Source organism: Mesoplodon mirus (genome assembly GCF_964341445.2).
Source record: "Mesoplodon mirus genome assembly, contig: HAP1_SCAFFOLD_80, whole genome shotgun sequence".
Taxonomy (NCBI): Eukaryota; Metazoa; Chordata; class Mammalia; order Artiodactyla; family Ziphiidae; genus Mesoplodon; species Mesoplodon mirus.
In genome coordinates, this window is record NW_028295781.1 from 1,145,224 (window position 1) to 1,164,067 (window position 18,844).

Sequence of the window (18,844 nt, forward strand, 5' to 3'; positions counted from 1 at the left end):
ATGTTGAGTAGTCCTCTCTTGGTATTCTGTAGGTCTTTGGTGATTATATATGTCACCTGTGTTTGTATATGTCTGTTAACCCCGATATCGTAATGAAACCAATCCTCACACCTTTCCATTGGTGAACCATAAGTTTGTTTAATGAATCTGTGATTGCCCTTCTCCGTGGAAATATCTGCCCTGGTATCCATTTTTAGGTAACACCTATATGTGATATGATAGGATATGTGTCTTTCACTTTCTGACTTACTACAAGTCACGTGATTACTTCTAGACTCATCTACGGTGCTGCAAATGGCATTGTGTCCTTTTTTCCCTTGGCTTCTCTTCTGCCTTAGCGGGGTCCATTTTCAACAATGTGATTCCCTGAGGGTTGTGGATTAGCTGACCTGGGCAGCCTTACCCTGCCGGCCCGCCCTCCCCAGGTGTGCCTCGTTGAGGTCAATATAAACAGAGCTCCAGGCAGCAATAGCCCCTGAAACTGTGCCTGACTCCATATTCTCTGCCCCGTCAGCAGTCTCGGGGCTGTGCTGGTGGGAGGGAGTGAGGGGCCACAGCTTTGTGGGTGGCCCGGTGTGAGTGGGGTTCTGCTGGCCTTTCTGCAGGAGTTGCCAGGCTGCCGCCTGTAAAGAAGAGGATGTGTCACCCATACCTTCCGCTGGAATTTCTCTCCGGACAGAGGTGAGGAAGGAAAAAACCAGTGGGGGCCGGGACAGGAGGGGTATCTCAGGCAGGGCAATGGAAAGCTTCTGGAAGAGCGCCACGGTCCAGGACCACGCTGGCTGGCCTGCAGGCGCCAAGTTGGCCTGCGTGCTGTCGCTGGTGTGGCTCCACGGTCCTTCCTCTAGGCTTTCAAGCCCTTGTACATATTCAGGTGTTTTACCTGGAAAGGGTGGGAACACTTCAGCAGCAGCTGGCCTGGGGCTCAGCTCACGTTTACTCACAGATGCCTCGGCACGGTCCCCCAGCTTTGCAATGAGGACGCTCCTTGCGTGGGGGTTGGGTTGCTGGCTGTATGGGAGATGGTTCCCCACCTCTGACCAATTTCAGAATTGTTTACCACTGGAGCAAGTGCCGTGATAGGGTTTTCCTCTGTATAACTCGTGGGTTCACTTTTTTTTTCTTTTATGTTTCAAGTTAGATGTTATTCCTCTTTTATGTATTTATAGATATAAGCATGGAAATAATTCATTCCTATAAATACATCTGTGTGACGGGAAGAACTTTTTTCTGTTTTATTTTTAAATTTTATTTTTTAAAATTTTGAAATTTTATTTATTTTTTTATACAGCACGTTATTATTAGTTATGTATTTTATGCATATACATGTATACAGGTCAATCCCAAACTCCCAACTCATCCCACCACCACCACCCCATGGCTTCCCACACTTGGTGTCCATACGTTTGTTCTCTAACTCTGTGTCTCTATTTCTTCGCTGCAAACCAGTTCATCTGTACCATTTTTAGGCTCCACATATATGCATTAATATACAATATTTGTTTTCCTCTTTCTGACTTACTTCATTCTGTATGACAGTCTCTCGATCCATCGATGTCTCTACAAATGACCCAGTTTCATTCCTTTTTATGGCCGAGTAATATTCCATTTTATATATGTACCACATCTTTATCCATTCATCTGTCTGTGGGCATTTAGGTTGCTTCCATTACCTGGCTATTGTAAATAGTGCTGCAACGAACATTGTGGTGAATGTGCCTTTCTGAAATACGGTTTTCTCTGGGTATATGCCCAGAAGTGGGATTGCTGGATCAGATGGTAATTCTATTTCTAATTTTTTTAAGGAAACTCCATACTGTTCTCCATAGGGACTGTATCAATTTACATTCCCACCAATAGTGGAAGAGGGCTCCTTTTGTCCACACCCTCCCCAGAATTGGTTGTTTGTAGATTTTCTGATGATGCCGATTCTAACAGGTGTGAGGTGATACCTCATTGTAGTTTTGATTTGCATTTCTCTAATAATTAGTGCTGTTGAGCAGCTTTTCATGTGCGTCTTGGCCATCTCTGTGTCTCCTTTGAAGAAACGTCTCTTTAGATCTTCTGCCCATTTTTTTGGGGTTGTTTGTTTTATTAATATTAAGCTGCATGAGCTGTTTATATATATTGGAGATTAAACCTCTGTCCATTGATTCGTCTGCAACGATTTTCGCCCATTCTGAGGGATGCCTTTTTCCATTCCCGTGTTTTTTAACAAAAAAGGAAAGAAAGGAAAAGAAGCAGAACACTAATGTGCGTAAAATATGCCTTTTGAAACGGTCGTTTTGAAATATGGACGTCCTTTGAAATTTTTGGTCGATATGTGACCCCAGGATTTGTTTTCAGGGCAGGTGTCATTTACAGGCCTGCAATGATTTTGAATATCAACTGACCATTAGCGTTGGGATTAAAGCTGCTGTTGTGTGAAACGGCCACAAGGTGGCAGCAGTTCACCCTTACCAAATCTGGTTACTAGGGCAAGAGAGCCTCAGTGGAAGTGGTGTTCTAGATTGGAGTTTAGAATGGAATGTACAAGGAGAAAGCCCCTCACGTTTGTCTCACTACTTCTTGTTCGTGTTTTTAATTTAAGTTTTTATTTTTTATTACAGCATTTTGATTATAATGTTTGGCTTGTTGTAGGTGTGGAAGATGTGGTTCTTTTACACATATACAGATGACTGTTCTTCTTGGGATCCTTTTCCCATGTACGTTATGACAGAATGTTGAGTAGTCCTCTCTTGGTATTCTGTAGGTCTTTGGTGATTATATATGTCACCTGTGTTTGTATATGTCTGTTAACCCCGATATCGTAATGAAACCAATCCTCACACCTTTCCATTGGTGAACCATAAGTTTGTTTAGTGAATCTGTGATTGCCCTTCTCCGTGGAAATATCTGCCCTGGTATCCATTTTTAGGTAACACCTATAAGTGATATGATATGATATGTGTCTTTCACTTTCTGACTTACTACAAGTCACGTGATTACTTCTAGACTCATCTACGGTGCTGCAAATGGCATTGTGTCCTTTTTTCCCTTGGCTTCTCTTCTGCCTTAGCGGGGTCCATTTTCAACAATGTGATTCCCTGAGGGTTGTGGATTAGCTGACCTGGGCAGCCTTACCCTGCCGGCCCGCCCTCCCCAGGTGTGCCTCGTTGAGGTCAATATAAACAGAGCTCCAGGCAGCAATAGCCCCTGAAGCTGTGCCTGACTCCATATTCTCTGCCCCGTCAGCAGTCTCGGGGCTGTGCTGGTGGGAGGGAGTGAGGGGCCACAGCTTTGTGGGTGCCCCGGTGTGAGTGGGGTTCTGCTGGCCTTTCTGCAGGAGTTGCCAGGCTGCCGCCTGTAAAGAAGAGGTTGTTTCACCCATACCTTCCGCTGGAATTTCTCTCCGGACAGAGGTGAGGAAGGAAAAAAGCAGTGGGGGCCGGGACAGGAGGGGTATCTCAGGCAGGGCAATGGAAAGCTTCTGGAAGTGCACCTGGGGCCAGGACCACCCTGGCTGGCCTGCAGACACCAAGTTGGCCTGCGTGCTGTCGCTGGTGTGGCTCCACGGTCCTTCCTCTAGGCTTTCAAGCCCTTGTACATATTCAGGTGTTTTACCTGGAAAGGGTGGGAACAGTTCAGCAGCAGCTGGCCTGGGGCTCAGCTCACGTTTACTCACAGATGCCTCGGCACGGTCCCCCAGCTTTGCAATGAGGACGCTCCTTGCGTGGTGGGTGGGTTGCTGGCTGTATGGGAGATGCTTCCCCACCTCTGACCAATTTCAGAATTGTTTACCACTGGAGCAAGTGCCCTGATAGGATTTTCCTCTGTATAACTCGTGGGTTCAGGTTTTTTTTTCTTTTATGGTTCAAGTTAGATTTTATTCCTCTTTTATGTATTTATAGATATATGCATGGAAATAATTCATTCCTATAAATACATCTGTGTGACGGGAAGAACTTTTTTCTGTTTTATTTTTAAATTTTATTTTTTAAAATTTTGAAATTTAATTTTTTTTATTTTTTTATACAGCACGTTATTATTAGTTATGTATTTTATGCATATACATGTACACAGGTCAATCCCAATCTCCCAACTCATCCCACCACCACTTCCCCATGGCTTCCCACACTTGGTGTCCATAAGTTTGTTCTCTACGTCTGTGTCTCTATTTCTTCCCTGCAAACCAGTTCATCTGTACCATTTTTAGGCTCCACATATATGCATTTATATACAATATTTGTTTTCCTCTTTCTGACTTACTTCATTCTGTATGACAGTCTCTCGATCCATCGATGTCTCTACAAATGACCCAGTTTCATTCCTCTTTAAGGCCGAGTAATATTCCATTTTATATATGTACCACATCTTTATCCATTCATCTGTCTGTGGGCATTTAGGTTGCTTCCATTACCTGGCTATTGTAAATAGTGCTGCAATGAACATTGTGGTGAATGTGCCTTTTTGATTTATGGTTTTCTCTGTGTATATGCCCAGAAGTGGTATTGCTGGATCAGATGGTAATTCTATTTCTAGTTTTTTTAAAGGAAACTCCACACTGTTCTCCATAGTGTCTGTATCAAGTTACATTCCCACCAATAGTGGAAGAGGGCTCCTCTTGTCCACACCCTCCCCAGAATTTGTTGTTTGTAGATTTCCTTATGATGCCGATTCTAACAGTTGTGAAGTGATACCTCATTGTAGTTTTGATTTGCATTTCTCTAATAATTAGTGCTGTTGAGCAGCTTTTCATGTGCGTCTTGGCCATCCCTGTGTCTTCTTGAAAAAACGTCTCCTTAGATCTTCTGCCCATTTTTGTGTTGGGTTGTTTCTTTTTTTTAATATTAAGCTGCATGTGCTGTTTATATATATTGGAGATTAAACCTTTGTCCATTGATTCGTTTGCAACAATTTTCGCCCATTCTGAGGGATGCCTCTTTCCATTACCGTTGTTTTTTAACGAAAAAAGGAAAGAAAGAAAAAGAAGCAGAACACTAATGTGCGTAAAATATGCCTTTTGAAACGGTCTTTTTGAAATATGGACGTCCTTTGAATTTTTTGGTCGATATGTGACCCCAGGATTTGTTTTCAGGGCAGGTGTGATTTACAGGCCTGCAATGATTTTGAATATCAATGGACCATTAGTGCTGGGATTAAAGCTGCTGTTGTGTGAAACGGCCACAAGGTGGCAGCAGTTCTCCCTTACCAAATCTGGTTAAGAGGACAACAGAGCCTCAATGGAAGTCATGTTCTAGATTGGAATTTAGAATGGAATGTGCCAGGAAAAAGTCCCTCATGTTTGGCTCACTACATCTTTTTCGTGTTTTTAATTTATTTTTTTTTTATTTTTTATTACAGCAAGATTGATTACAATGTTTGGATTGTTGTACGTGTGGAAGATGTGGTTCTTTTACACATATACAGATGTCTGATCTTCCTGGGATCCTTTTCCCATGTACGTTATGACAGAATGTTGAGTAGTCTTCTCTTGGTATTCCGTAGGTCTTTGGTGATTATATATGTCACCTGTGTTTGTATATGTCTGTTAACCCCGATGACATAATGAAACCAATCCTCACAACTTTCCATTGGTGAACCATAAGTTTGTTTAATGAATCTGTGATTGCCCTTCTCCGTGGAAATATCTGCCCTGGTATCCATTTTTAGGTAAAACCTATAAGTGATATGATACGATATGTGTCTTTCAATTTCTGACTTACTACAAGTCACGTGATTACCTCTAGACTCATCTACGGGGCTGCAAATGGCATTGTGTCCTTTTTTTCCTTGGCTTCTATTCTGCCTTAGCGGGGTCCATTTTCAACAATGTGATTCCCTGAGGGTTGTGGATTAGCTGACCTGGGCAGCCTTACCCTGCCGGCCTGCCCTCCCCAGTTGGTCCTCATTGAGGTCAATATAAACAGCGCTCCAGGCGGCAATAGCCCCTGAAGCTGTGCCTGACTCCATATTCTCGGCCCCATCAGCAGTTTCGGGGCTGTGCTCGTGGGAGGGATTGAGGGGTCACAGCTTTGTTGGTGGCCCAGTGTGAGGGGGGCTCTGCTGGCCTTTCTGAAGGGGTTGCCAGGCTGACACCTGTAAAGAAGAGGATGTGTCACCCATACCTTCCGCTGGAATTTCTCTCCGGAGAGAGGTGAGGAAGGAAAAAAGCAGTGGGGGCCGGGACAGGAGGGTTATCTCAGGCAGGGCAATGGAAAGCTTCCAGAAGAGCGCCCGGGGCCAGGACCACCCTTGCTGGCCTGCAGGCACCAAGTTGGCCTGCGTGCTGTCGCTGGTGTGGCTCCGCTGCCCTTCCTCTAGGCTTTCAAGCCCTTGTACATATTCAGGTGTTGTAACTGGAAAGGGTGGGAACAGTTCAGCAGCATCTGCCCTGGCGCTCAGCTCATGTTTAATCACAAATGCCTCGGCACGTTCCCCCAGCTTTGCAATGAGGACGCTCCTTGTGTGGGGGTGGTTTGCTGGCTGGATGGGAGATGATTCCCCACCTCTGACCAATTTCAGAATTGTTTACCGCTGGAGCAAGTGCCCTGATAGTGTTTTCCTCTGTATAACTGGTGGGTTCAGGTTTTTTTTTTTTCTTTTATGGTTCAAGTTAGATTTTATTCCTCTTTTATGTATTTATAGATATAAGCATGGAAATAATTCATTCCTAGAAATACATCTGTGTGACGGGAAGAAATTTTTTCTGTTTTATTTTTAAATTTTATTTTTTAAAATTTTGAAATTTAATTTTATTTATTTTTTTATACAGCAGGTTATTATTAGTTATGTATTTTAGGCTTATACATGTATACAGGTCAATCCCAATCTCCCAACTCATCCCACCACCACCACCCCATGGCTTCCCACACTTGGTGTTCATAGGTTTGTTCTCTACCTCTGTGTCTCTATTTCTTCCCTGCAAACCAGTTCATCTGTACCATTTTTAGGTTCCACATATATGCATTAATATACAATATTTGTTTTCCTCGTTCTGACATATTTCATTCTGTATGACAGTCTCTAGATCCATCGATGTCTCTACAAATGACTCAGTTTCATTCCTTTTTATGGCCGAGTAATATTCCATTTCATATATGTACCACATCTTTATCCATTCATCTGTCTGTGGGCATTTAGGTTGCTTCCATTACCTCGCTATTGCAAATAGTGCTGCCATGAACATTGTGGTGAATGTGCCATTTTGATTTATGGTTTCCTCTGGGTATATGCCCAGAAGTGGGATTGCTGGATCAGATGGTAATTCTATTCCTAGTTTTTTTAAGGAAACTCCATACTGTTCTCCATAGTGACTGTATCAATTTACATTCCCACCAATACTGGAAGAGGGCTCGTTTTTTCCACACTTTCCCCAGAATTTGTTTTTTGCAGATTTTCTGATGATGCCGATTCTAACAGGTGTGAGGTGATACCTCATTGTTGTATTGATTTGCATTTCTTTAATTATTAGTGATGTTGAGCAGGTTTGACTGTGCGTTTTGTCTATCACTGTGCCTTCTAGGAAGGAACGTCTCTTATTGTGTGTTTGAGCTGATTCTCACTGTCAATGTTTATGCCAGTCTAGACACACTTGATTCCCTTACGGAGACATATCAGTACATAGGTTTTAAGATTCTTACTAGTCAGACCTATTCCTCTGCGGGAAATATGGGGTTTTGAGTCCCTTTCACTGAGGAAGGTGTAGGTCTTGTTTATTCCATAGTTGGTTTTTGGAACGGTACCTGTGCTTATATCAAACTCTGGTTTGATGCATCACCCCACCTCTCCTTCCCCCTTAAGCAGGCATAAGAGTGTTTTCTAAATGTGAGACTCTGGTCTCTTTCCTAACTCAGTTCATGTGTAGCCATGTTTACAGGATCTTCTTAAGTGATATCTTATGATAAGTTTCTTTTTCAGTGTGACATCTTTCACTTAGAATCATCGTACCTGAATCCACTCATTTTCCTGATACTGGTCTTATGACATTGATTTCATGGCTGAGGGATATTCCCTCCTACGTAAGTTCCACAATTTTTTGAACCATTTTTATATTTCCTGGGATATTTCAGGTGTACCAAAGTTGAGGTTCTTGTAAGCAGTGCAGCCCTCAATTTGGGGGTGGCTCTGTCTTATGGATTATCAGTTTTCCCAAGGTATATTCCCTACACTGGAAGTACCCTTGGCTCTGTAGCTCTGTTGTTTACTTGTTTTAGGGAACACAATGCACTCCTCCAGTGAGGCAGTTGGCAACTTACATCCCGCCCATCAGCATAACAAGGCTCCCTGTTCTCCAGGGCCTGTCTTGCCTTTCTGGTTTTTACACACTTTGTGGATGTCCCTTTTGACCGGTGGGAAGTGATACTTCTTTGTAGTGCAGATTTGCATTGCCCGCTTGCTTGCTTGGCCAAAAAGAGTGTATGCGTTTTCTCCTGAATATATTCAGGAGAAAACGCATACGCCCTTTTTGGCCAAGTGCATCATTGTCGAAGTTGTGCCCCTCTTCCTGTGCTTTACAGGTGATTCCAACGTACCTCTTGAAATCTGTTTCCTGCTATTCTGCCTCGCTTTCACGTCCGCTTCCTTGACTTCCCTCATCAGATATTTGGACGATAGTTGGCCTTGATTACTCTGTCAGTTGTGAATTGCTGTGCCCTTGAGCTCCATTTTTCAACTCGTTTTTTGTGAGCTGAACGCAAGTCCAAACTTTTGGTTCAGGAACTATACTGGTTCCCGGTGGGTGGCTGAGACTTTGGTTAATTCTTCTTCCTGCCGGGAAATTAGAGTGACATGTGCCCATCCAAATGCCTAACAGCTACTCTCTCATTGGTTCTCCCTCTTCCCTTTCATCCTCTGCCAAATTGGCAACCTGTGCGAACCAGGAGCTTACAGGGGCTGTCTCTCCAAGTTGGGAGATTGATAGGAAAGCAGTTGGAAAGTCAAACCGGAGCACCAGGAGAGGGACTCTTCGTTGAGTTTTAGAAACCTTTCGTATTCACAGTGTGTCCATTCTCTAGGTTTCCCGTACATGTTATAGCTGTAGTAATATTCCCTCCAACCTGCAGAGTTGGGACCCATTGAATGGGTGCCATGCATTATTGCTTTAAAGGGTCTGCATTTGCTCACCCAATCTCACCAATCCTCTCAGTTCCAAGTGTCCAGCCTTATGCCACATCCAGCTTTCATTGTAGATAGGGTCATTCCAGGTTGCATCAGAGACCCTGAAGGAATTGTAAAGAATTTCCCTGTTTCTTTGTTCTGGTTTTGAAATTCCTTTTTAGAGTGGGTTTGAGCTGATTCTCGCTGCCATGTTTATGCCAGTCTAGACACACTTGATTCCCTTACGGAGACATATCAATACATAGGTTTTAAGATTGTTACTAGTCAGATCTATTCCTCTGCGGGAAATATGGGGTTTTGAGTCCCTTTCACTGAGGAAGGTGTAGGTCTTTTCTATTCCATAGTTGGTTTTTGGAACGGTACCTGTGCTTATATCAAACTCTGGTTTGATGCATCACCCCCCCCTCCTTCCCCCTTAAGCAGGCATAAGAGTGTTTTCTAAATGTGAGACTCTGTTCTCTTGCCTAACTCAGTTCATGTGTAGCCATGTTTACAGGATCTTCCTAAGTGATATCTTATGATAAGTTTCTTTTCCTCTGTGACTTCTTTCACTTAGAATCATCATACCTGAATCCACTCATTTTGCTGCTACTGGTCTTATGACATTGATTTCGTGGCTGAGGGATATTCCATCGTACGTAAGTTCCACAATGTTTGGAACTATTTTTATATTTCCTGGGATATTTCAGGTGTACCCAGGTTGAGGTTCTTGTAAGCAGTGCAGCCCTCAATTTGGGGGTGGCTCTGTCTTATGGATTTTCAGTTTTCCCAAGGTATATTCCCTAGACTGGAAGTGCCCTTGGCTCTGTAGCTCTGTTGTTTACTTGATTTAGGGAACACAATGCACTCCTCCACTGAGGCAGTTGGCAACTTACATCCCGCCCATCAGCATAACAAGGCTCCCATTTAGCCACGGCCTGTCTTGCCTTTCTGGTTTTTACACATTTTGTGGATGTCCCTTTTGACCCGTGGGAAGTGATACTTCTTTGTAGTGCAGATTTGCATTGCCCGCTTGCTTGCTTGGCCAAAAAGGGCGTATGCGTTTTCTCCTCAATATATTCAGGAGAAAACGCATACGCCCTTTTTGGCCAAGTGCATCTTTGTCGAAGTTGTGCCCCTCTTCCTGTGCTTTACAGGCGAATCCAACGTACCTCTTGAAATCTGTTTCCTGCTATTCTGCCTCGCTTTCAATTCCGCCTCGTTGCCTTCCCTCAACAGATTTTTGGACGATAGTTGGCCTTGATTACTCTGCCAGTTTGTGAATTGCTGTGCCCCTGAGCTCCATTTTTCAACTCGTTTTTGGTGAGCTGAACGCAAGTCCAAACTTTTGGTTCAGGACCTATACTGGTTCCCGGTGGGTGGCTGAGACTTTGGTTAATTCTTCTTCCTGCCGGGAAATTAGAGTGACATGTGCCCATCCAAATGCCTAACAGCTACTCTCTCATTGGTTCTCCCTATTCCCTTTCATCCTCTGCCAAATTGGCAACCTGTGCGAACCAGGAGCTTAAAGGGGCTGTCTCTCCAAGTTGGGAGATTGATAGGAAAGCAGTTGGATAGTCAAACCGGAGCACAAGGAGAGGGACACTTCGTTGAGTTTTAGAAACCTTTCGTATTCACAGTGTGTCCATTCTCTAGGTTTCCCGTACATGTTATAGCTGTAGTAATATTCCCTTCAACCTGGAGAGCTGGGACCCATGGAATGGGTGCCATGCGTTATTGCTTTAAAGGGTCTGCATTTGCTCACCCAATCTCACCAATCCTCTCAGTCCCAAGTGTCCAGCCTTATGCCACATCCAGCTGTCATTGTAGATAGGGTCATTCCAGGTTGCATCAGAGACCCTGAAGGAATTGTAAAGAATTTCCCTGTTTCTTTGTTCTGTTTTTGAAATTCCTTTTTAGAGTGGGTTTGAGCTGATTCTCGCTGCCCTGTTTATGCCAGTCTAGACACACTTGATTCCCTTACGGAGACCTATCAATACATAGTTTTTAAGATTCTTACTAGTCAGATCTATTCCTCTCCGGGAAATATGGGGTTTTCTGTCCCTTTCACTGAGGAAGGAGTAGGTCTTGTCTATTCCATAGTTGGTTTGTGGAACGGTACCTGTGCTTATATCAAACTTTGGTTTGATGCATCACCCCACCTCTCCTTCCCCCTTAAGCAGGCATAAGAGTGTTTTCTAAATGTGAGACTCTGTTCTCTTGCCTAACTCAGTTCATGTGTAGCCATGTTTACAGGATCTTCCTAAGTGATATCTTATGATAAGTTTCTTTTCCTGTGTGACTCCTTTCACTTAGAATCATCGTACCTGAATCCACTCATTTTGCTGCCACTGGTCTTTCTCCTGAATATATTCAGGAGAAAACGCATACGCCATTTTTGGCCAAGTGCATCATTGTCGAAGTTGTGCCCCTCTTCCTGTGCTTTACAGGCGATTCCAACATACCTCTTGAAATCTGTTTCCTGCTATTCTGCCTCGCATTCAAGTCCGCCTCGTTGCCATCCCTCAACAGATTTTTGGACCATAGCTGGCCTTGATTACTCTGCCAGTTTGTGAATTGCTGTGCCCCTGAGCTCCATTTTTCAACTCGTTTTTTGTGAGCTGAACGCAAGTCCAAACATTTGATTCAGGACCTATACTGGTTCCCGGTGGGTGGCTGAGACTTTGGTTAATTCTTCTTCATGCCGGGAAATTAGAGTGACATGTGCCCATCCAAATGCCTAACAGCTAGTCTCTCATTGGTTCTCCCTCTTCCCTTTCATCCTCTGCCAAATTGGCAACCTCTGCGAACCAGGAGCTTAAAGGGGCTGTCTCTCCAAGTTGGGAGATTGCTAGGAAAGCAGTTGGAAAGTCAAACCGGAGCACCAGGAGAGGGACTCTTCGTTGAGTTTTAGAAACCTTTCGTATTCACAGTGTGTCCATTCTCTAGGTTTCCTGTACAAGTTATAGCTGTAGTAATATTCCCTTCAACCTGGAGAGCTGGGACCCATGGAATGGGTGCCATGCATTATTGCTTTAAAGGGTCTGCATTTGCTCACCCAATCTCACCAATCCTCTCAGTCCACAGTGTCCAGCCTTATGCCATATCCAGCTGTCATTGTAGATAGGGTCATTCCAGGTTGCATCAGAGACCCTGAAGGAATTGTAAAGAATTTCCCTGTTTCTTTGTTCTGTTTTTGAAATTCCTTTTTAGAGTGTGTATGAGCTGATTCTCGCTGCCATGTTTATGCCAGTCTAGACACACTTGATTCCCTTACGGAGACATATCAATACATAGGTTTTAAGATTCTTACTAGTCAGATCTATTCCTCTGCGGGAAATATGGGGTTTTGAGTCCCTTTCACTGAGGAATGTGTAGGTCTTGTCTATTCCATAGTTGGTTTTTGGAACGGTACCTGTGCTTATATCAAACTCTGGTTTGATGCATCACCCCACCTCTCCTTCCCCCTTAAGCAGGCATAAGAGTGTTTTCTAAATGTGAGACTCTGTTCTCTTGCCTAACTCAGTTAATGTGTAGCCATGTTTACAGGATCTTCCTAAGTGATATCTTATGATAAGTTTCTTTTCCTGTGTGACTTCTTTCACTTAGAATCATCGTACCTGAATCCACTCATTTTGCTGCCACTGGTCTTATGACATTGATTTCATGGCTGAGGGATATTCCATCGTACGTAAGTTCCACAATGTTTGGAACCATTTTTATATTTCCTGGGATATTTCAGCTGTACCCAGGTTGAGGTTCTTGTAAGCAGTGCAGCCCTCAATTTGGGGGTGGCTCTGTCTTATGGACTTTCAGTTTTCCCAAGGTATATTCCCTAGACTGGAAGTGCCCTTGGCTCTGTAGCTCTGTTGTTTACTTGTTTTAGGGAACACAATGCACTCCTCCAGTGAGGCAGTTGGCAACTTACATCCCGCCCATGAGCATAACAAGGCTCCGTGTTCTCCAGGGCCTGCCTTGCCTTTCTGGTTTTTACACATTTTGTAGATGTCCCTTTTGACCGGTGGGAAGTGATACTTCTTTGTAGTGCAGATTTGCATTGCCCGCTTGCTTGCTTGGCCAAAAAGGGCGTATGCGTTTTCTCCTGAATATATTCAGGAGAAAACGCATACGCCCTTTTTGGCCAAGTGCATCATTGTCGAAGTTGTGCCCCTCTTCCTGTGCTTTACAGGCGATTCCAACGTACCTCTTGAAATCTGTTTCCTGCTATTCTGCCTCACTTTCAAGTCCGCCTCGTTGCCTTCCCTCAACAGATTTTTGGACGATAGTTGGCCTTGATTACTCTGCCAGTTTGTGAATTGCTGTGCCCCTGAGCTCCATTTTTCAACTCGTTTTTTGTGAGCTGAACGCAAGTCCAAACTTTTGGTTCAGGACCTATACTGGTTCCCGGTGGGTGGCTGAGACTTTGGTTAATTCTTCTTCCTGCCGGGAAATTAGAGTGACATGTGCCCATCCAAATGCCTAACAGCTACTCTCTCATTGGTTCTCCCTCTTCCCTTTCATCCTCTGCCAAATTGGCAACCTGTGCGAACCAGGAGCTTAAAGGGGCTGTCTCTCCAAGTTGGGAGATTGATAGGAAAGCAGTTGGAAAGTCAAACCGGAGCACAAGGAGAGGGACTCTTCGTTGAGTTTTAGAAACCTTTCGTATTCACAGTGTGTCCATTCTCTAGGTTTCCCGTACATGTTATAGCTGTAGTAATATTCCCTTCAACCTGGAGAGCTGGGACCCATGGAATGGATGCCATGCGCTATTGCTTTAAAGGGTCTGCATTTGCTCACCCAATCTCACCGATCCTCTCAGTCCCAAGTGTCCAGCCTTATGCCACATCCAGCTGTCATTGTAGATAGGGTCATTCCAGGTTGCATCAGAGACCCTGAAGGAATTTTGAAGAATTTCCCTGTTTCTTTGTTCTGTTTTTGAAATTCCTTTTTAGAGTGGGTTTGAGCTGATTCTCGCTGCCCTGTTTATGCCAGTCTAGACACACTTGATTCCCTTACGGAGACATATCAATACATAGGTTTTAAGATTCTTACTAGTCAGATCTATTCCTCTGCGGGAAATATGGGGTTTTGAGTCCCTTTCACTGAGGAAGGTGTAGGTCTTGTCTATTCCATAGTTGGTTTTTGGAACGGTACCTGTGCTTATATCAAACTCGGGTTTGATGCATCACCCCATCTCTCCTTCCCCCTTAAGCAGGCATAAGAGTGTTTTCTAAATGTGAGACTCTGTTCTCTTGCCTAACTCAGTTCATGTGTAGCCATGTTTACAGGATCTTCCTAAGTGATATCTTATGATAAGTTTCTTTTCCTGTGTGAATTCTTTCACTTAGAATCATCATACCTGAATCCACTCATTTTGCTGCTACTGGTCTTATGACATTGATTTCATGGCTGAGGGATATTCCATCGTACGTAAGTTCCACAATGTTTGGAACCATTTTTATATTTCCTGGGATATTTCAGGTGTACCCAGGTTGAGGTTCCTGTAAGCAGCGCAGCCCTCAATTTGGGGGTGGCTCTGTCTTATGGATTTTCAGTTTTCCCAAGGTATAGTCCCTAGACTGGAAGTGCCCTTGGCTCTGTAGCTCTGTTGTTTACTTGTTTTAGGGAACACAATGCACTCCTCCAGTGAGGCAGTTGGCAACTTACATCCCGCCCATCAGCATAACAAGGCTCCCTGTTCTCCAGGTCCTGCCTTGCCTTTCTGGTTTTTACACATTTTGTGGATGTCCCTTTTGACCGGTGGGAAGTGATACTTCTTTGTAGTGCAGATTTGCATTGCCCGCTTGCTTGCTTGGCCAAAAAGGGCGTATGCATTTTCTCCTGTATATATTCAGGAGAAAACGCATACGCCCTTTTTGGCCAAGTGCATCATTGTCGAAGTTGTGCCCCTCTTCCTGTGCTTTACAGGCGATTCCAACGTACCTCTTGAAATCTGTTTCCTGCTATTCTGCCTCGCTTTCAAGTCTGCCTCGTTGCCTTCCCTCAACAGATTTTTGGACGATAGTTGGCCTTGATTACTCTGCCAGTTTGTGAATTGCTGTGCCCCTGAGCTCCATTTTTCAACTCTTTTTTTGTGAGCTGAACGCAAGTCCAAACTTTTGGTTCAGGAGCTATACTGGTTCCCGGTGCGTGGCTGAGACTTTGGTTAATTCTTCTTCCTGCCGGGAAATTAGAGTGACATGTGCCCATCCAAATGCCTAACAGCTACTCTCTCATTGGTTCTCCCTCTTCCCTTTCATCCTCTGCCAAATTGGCAACCTGTGCGAACCAGGAGCTTAAAGGGGCTGTCTCTCCAAGTTGGGAGATTGATAGGAAAGCAGTTGGATAGTCAAACCGGAGCACAAGGAGAGGGACTCTTCGTTGAGTTTTAGAAACCTTTCGTATTCACAGTGTGTCCATTCTCTAGGTTTCCCGTACATGTTATAGCTGTAGTAATATTCCCTTCAACCTGGAGAGCTGGGACCCATGGAATGGGTGCCATGCGTTATTGCTTTAAAGGGTCTGCATTTGCTCACCCAATCTCACCAATCCTCTCAGTCCCAAGTGTCCAGCCTTATGCCACATCCAGCTGTCATTGTAGATAGGGTCATTCCAGGTTGCATCAGAGACCCTGAAGGAATTTTGAAGAATTTCCCTGTTTCTTTGTTTTGTTTTTGAAATTCCTTTTTAGAGTGGGTTTGAGCTGATTCTCGCTGCCCTGTTTATGCCAGTCTAGACACACTTGATTCCCTTACGGAGACATATCAATACATAGGTTTTAAGATTCTTACTAGTCAGATCTATTCCTCTGCGGGAAATATGGGGTTTTGAGTCCCTTTCACTGAGGAAGGTGTAGGTCTTGTCTATTCCATAGTTGGTTTTTGGAACGGTACCTGTGCTTATATCAAACTCTGGTTTGATGCATCACCCCACCTCTCCTTCCCCCTTAAGCAGGCATAAGAGTGTTTTCTAAATGTGAGACTCTGTTCTCTTTCCTAACTCAGTTCATGTGTAGCCATGTTTACAGGATCTTCCTAAGTGATATCTTATGATAAGTTTCTTTTCCTGTGTGACTTCTTTCACTTAGAATCATCGTACCTGAATCCACTCATTTTGCTGCTACTGGTCTTATGACATTGATTTCATGGCTGAGGGATATTCCATCGTACGTAAGTTCCACAATGTTTGGAACCATTTTTATATTTCCTGGGATATTTCAGGTGTACCCAGGTTGAGGTTCCTGTAAGCAGCGCAGCCCTCAATTTGGGGGTGGCTCTGTCTTATGGATTTTCAGTTTTCCCAAGGTATATTCCCTAGACTGGAAGTGCCCTTGGCTCTGTCGCTCTGTTGTTTACTTGTTTTAGGGAACACAATGCACTCCTCCAGTGAGGCAGTTGGCAACTTACATCCCGCCCATCAGCATAACAAGGCTCCCTGTTCTCCAGGGCCTGCCTTGCCTTTCTGGTTTTTGCACATTTTGTGGATGTCCCTTTTGACCGGTGGGAAGTGATACTTCTTTGTAGTGCAGATTTGCATTGCCCGCTTGCTTGCTTGGCCAAAAAGGGCGTATGCGTTTTCTCCTGAATATATTCAGGAGAAAACGCATACGCCATTTTTGGCCAAGGGCATCATTGTCGAAGTTGTGCCCCTCTTCCTGTGCTTTACAGGCGATTCCAACGTACCTCTTGAAATCTGTTTCCTGCTATTCTGCCTCGCTTTCAAGTCCGCCTCGTTGCCTTCCCTCAACAGATTTTTGGACGATAGTTGGCCTTGATTACTCTGCCAGTTTGTGAATTGCTGTGCCCCTGAGCTCCATTTTTCAACTCGTTTTTTGTGAGCTGAACGCAAGTCCAAACTTTTGGTTCAGGAGCTATACTGGTTCCCGGTGGGTGGCTGAGACTTTGGTTAATTCTTCTTCCTGCCGGGAATTTAGAGTGACATGTGCCCATCCAAATGCCTAACAGCTACTCTCTCATTGGTTCTCCCTCTTCCCTTTCATCCTCTGCCAAATTGGCAACCTGTGCGAACCAGGAGCTTAAAGGGGCTGTCTCTCCAAGTTGGGAGATTGATAGGAAAGCAGTTGGAAAGTCAAACCGGAGCACAAGGAGAGGGACTCTTCGTTGAGTTTTAGAAACCTTTCGTATTCACAGTGTGTCCATTCTCTAGGTTTCCCGTACATGTTATAGCTGTAGTAATATTCCCTTCAACCTGGAGAGCTGGGACCCATGGAATGGGTGCCATGCGTTATTGCTTTAAAGGGTCTGCATTTGCTCACCCAATCTCACCAATCCTCTCAGTCCCAAGTGTCCAGCCTTATGCCACATCCAGCTGTCATTGTAGATAGGGTCATTCCAGGTTGCATCAGAGACCCTGAAGGAATTGTAAAGAATTTCCCTGTTTCTTTGTTCTGTTTTTGAAATTCCTTTTTAGAGTGGGTTTGAGCTGATTCTCACTGCCCTGTTTATGCCAGTCTAGACACACTTGATTCCCTTACGGAGACCTATCAATACATAGGTTTTAAGATTCTTACTAGTCAGATCTATTCCTCTGCGGGAAATATGGGGTTTTGAGTCCCTTTCACTGAGGAAGGTGTAGGTCTTGTCTATTCCATAGTTGGTTTTTGGAACGGTACCTGTGCTTATATCAAACTCGGGTTTGATGCATCACCCCACCTCTCCTTCCCCCTTAAGCAGGCATAAGAGTGTTTTCTAAATGTGAGACTCTGTTCTCTTGCCTAACTCAGTTCATGTGTAGCCATGTTTACAGGATCTTCCTAAGTGATATCTTATGATAAGTTTCTTTTCCTGTGTGAATTCTTTTCACTTAGAATCATCATACCTGAATCCACTCATTTTGCTGCTACTGGTCTTATGACATTGATTTCATGGCTGAGGGATATTCCATCGTACGTAAGTTCCACAATGTTTGGAACCATTTTTATATTTCCTGGGATATTTCAGGTGTACCCAGGTTGAGGTTCCTGTAAGCAGCGCAGCCCTCAATTTGGGGGTGGCTCTGTCTTATGGATTTTCAGTTTTCCCAAGGTATATTCCCTAGACTGGAAGTGCCCTTGGCTCTGTAGCTCTGTTGTTTACTTGTTTTAGGGAACACAATGCACTCCTCCAGTGAGGCAGTTGGCAACTTACATCCCGCCCATCAGCATAACAAGGCTCCCTGTTCTCCAGGGCCTGCCTTGCCTTTCTGGTTTTTACACATTTTGTGGATGTCCCTTTTGACCGGTGGGAAGTGATACTTCTTTGTAGTGCAGATTTGCATTGCCCGCTTGCTTGCTTGGCCAAAAAGGGCGTATGCATTTTCTCCTGTATATATTCAGGAGAAAACGCATACGCCCTTTTTGGCCAAGTGCATCATTGTCGAAGTTGTGCCCCTCTTCCTGTGCTTTACAGGCGATTCCAACGTACCTCTTGAAATCTGTTTCCTGCTATTCTGCCTCGCTTTCAAGTCTGCCTCGTTGCCTTCCCTCAACAGATTTTTGGACGATAGTTGGCCTTGATTACTCTGCCAGTTTGTGAATTGCTGTGCCCCTGAGCTCCATTTTTCAACTCTTTTTTTGTGAGCTGAACGCAAGTCCAAACTTTTGGTTCAGGAGCTATACTGGTTCCCGGTGCGTGGCTGAGACTTTGGTTAATTCTTCTTCCTGCCGGGAAATTAGAGTGACATGTGCCCATCCAAATGCCTAACAGCTACTCTCTCATTGGTTCTCCCTCTTCCCTTTCATCCTCTGCCAAATTGGCAACCTGTGCGA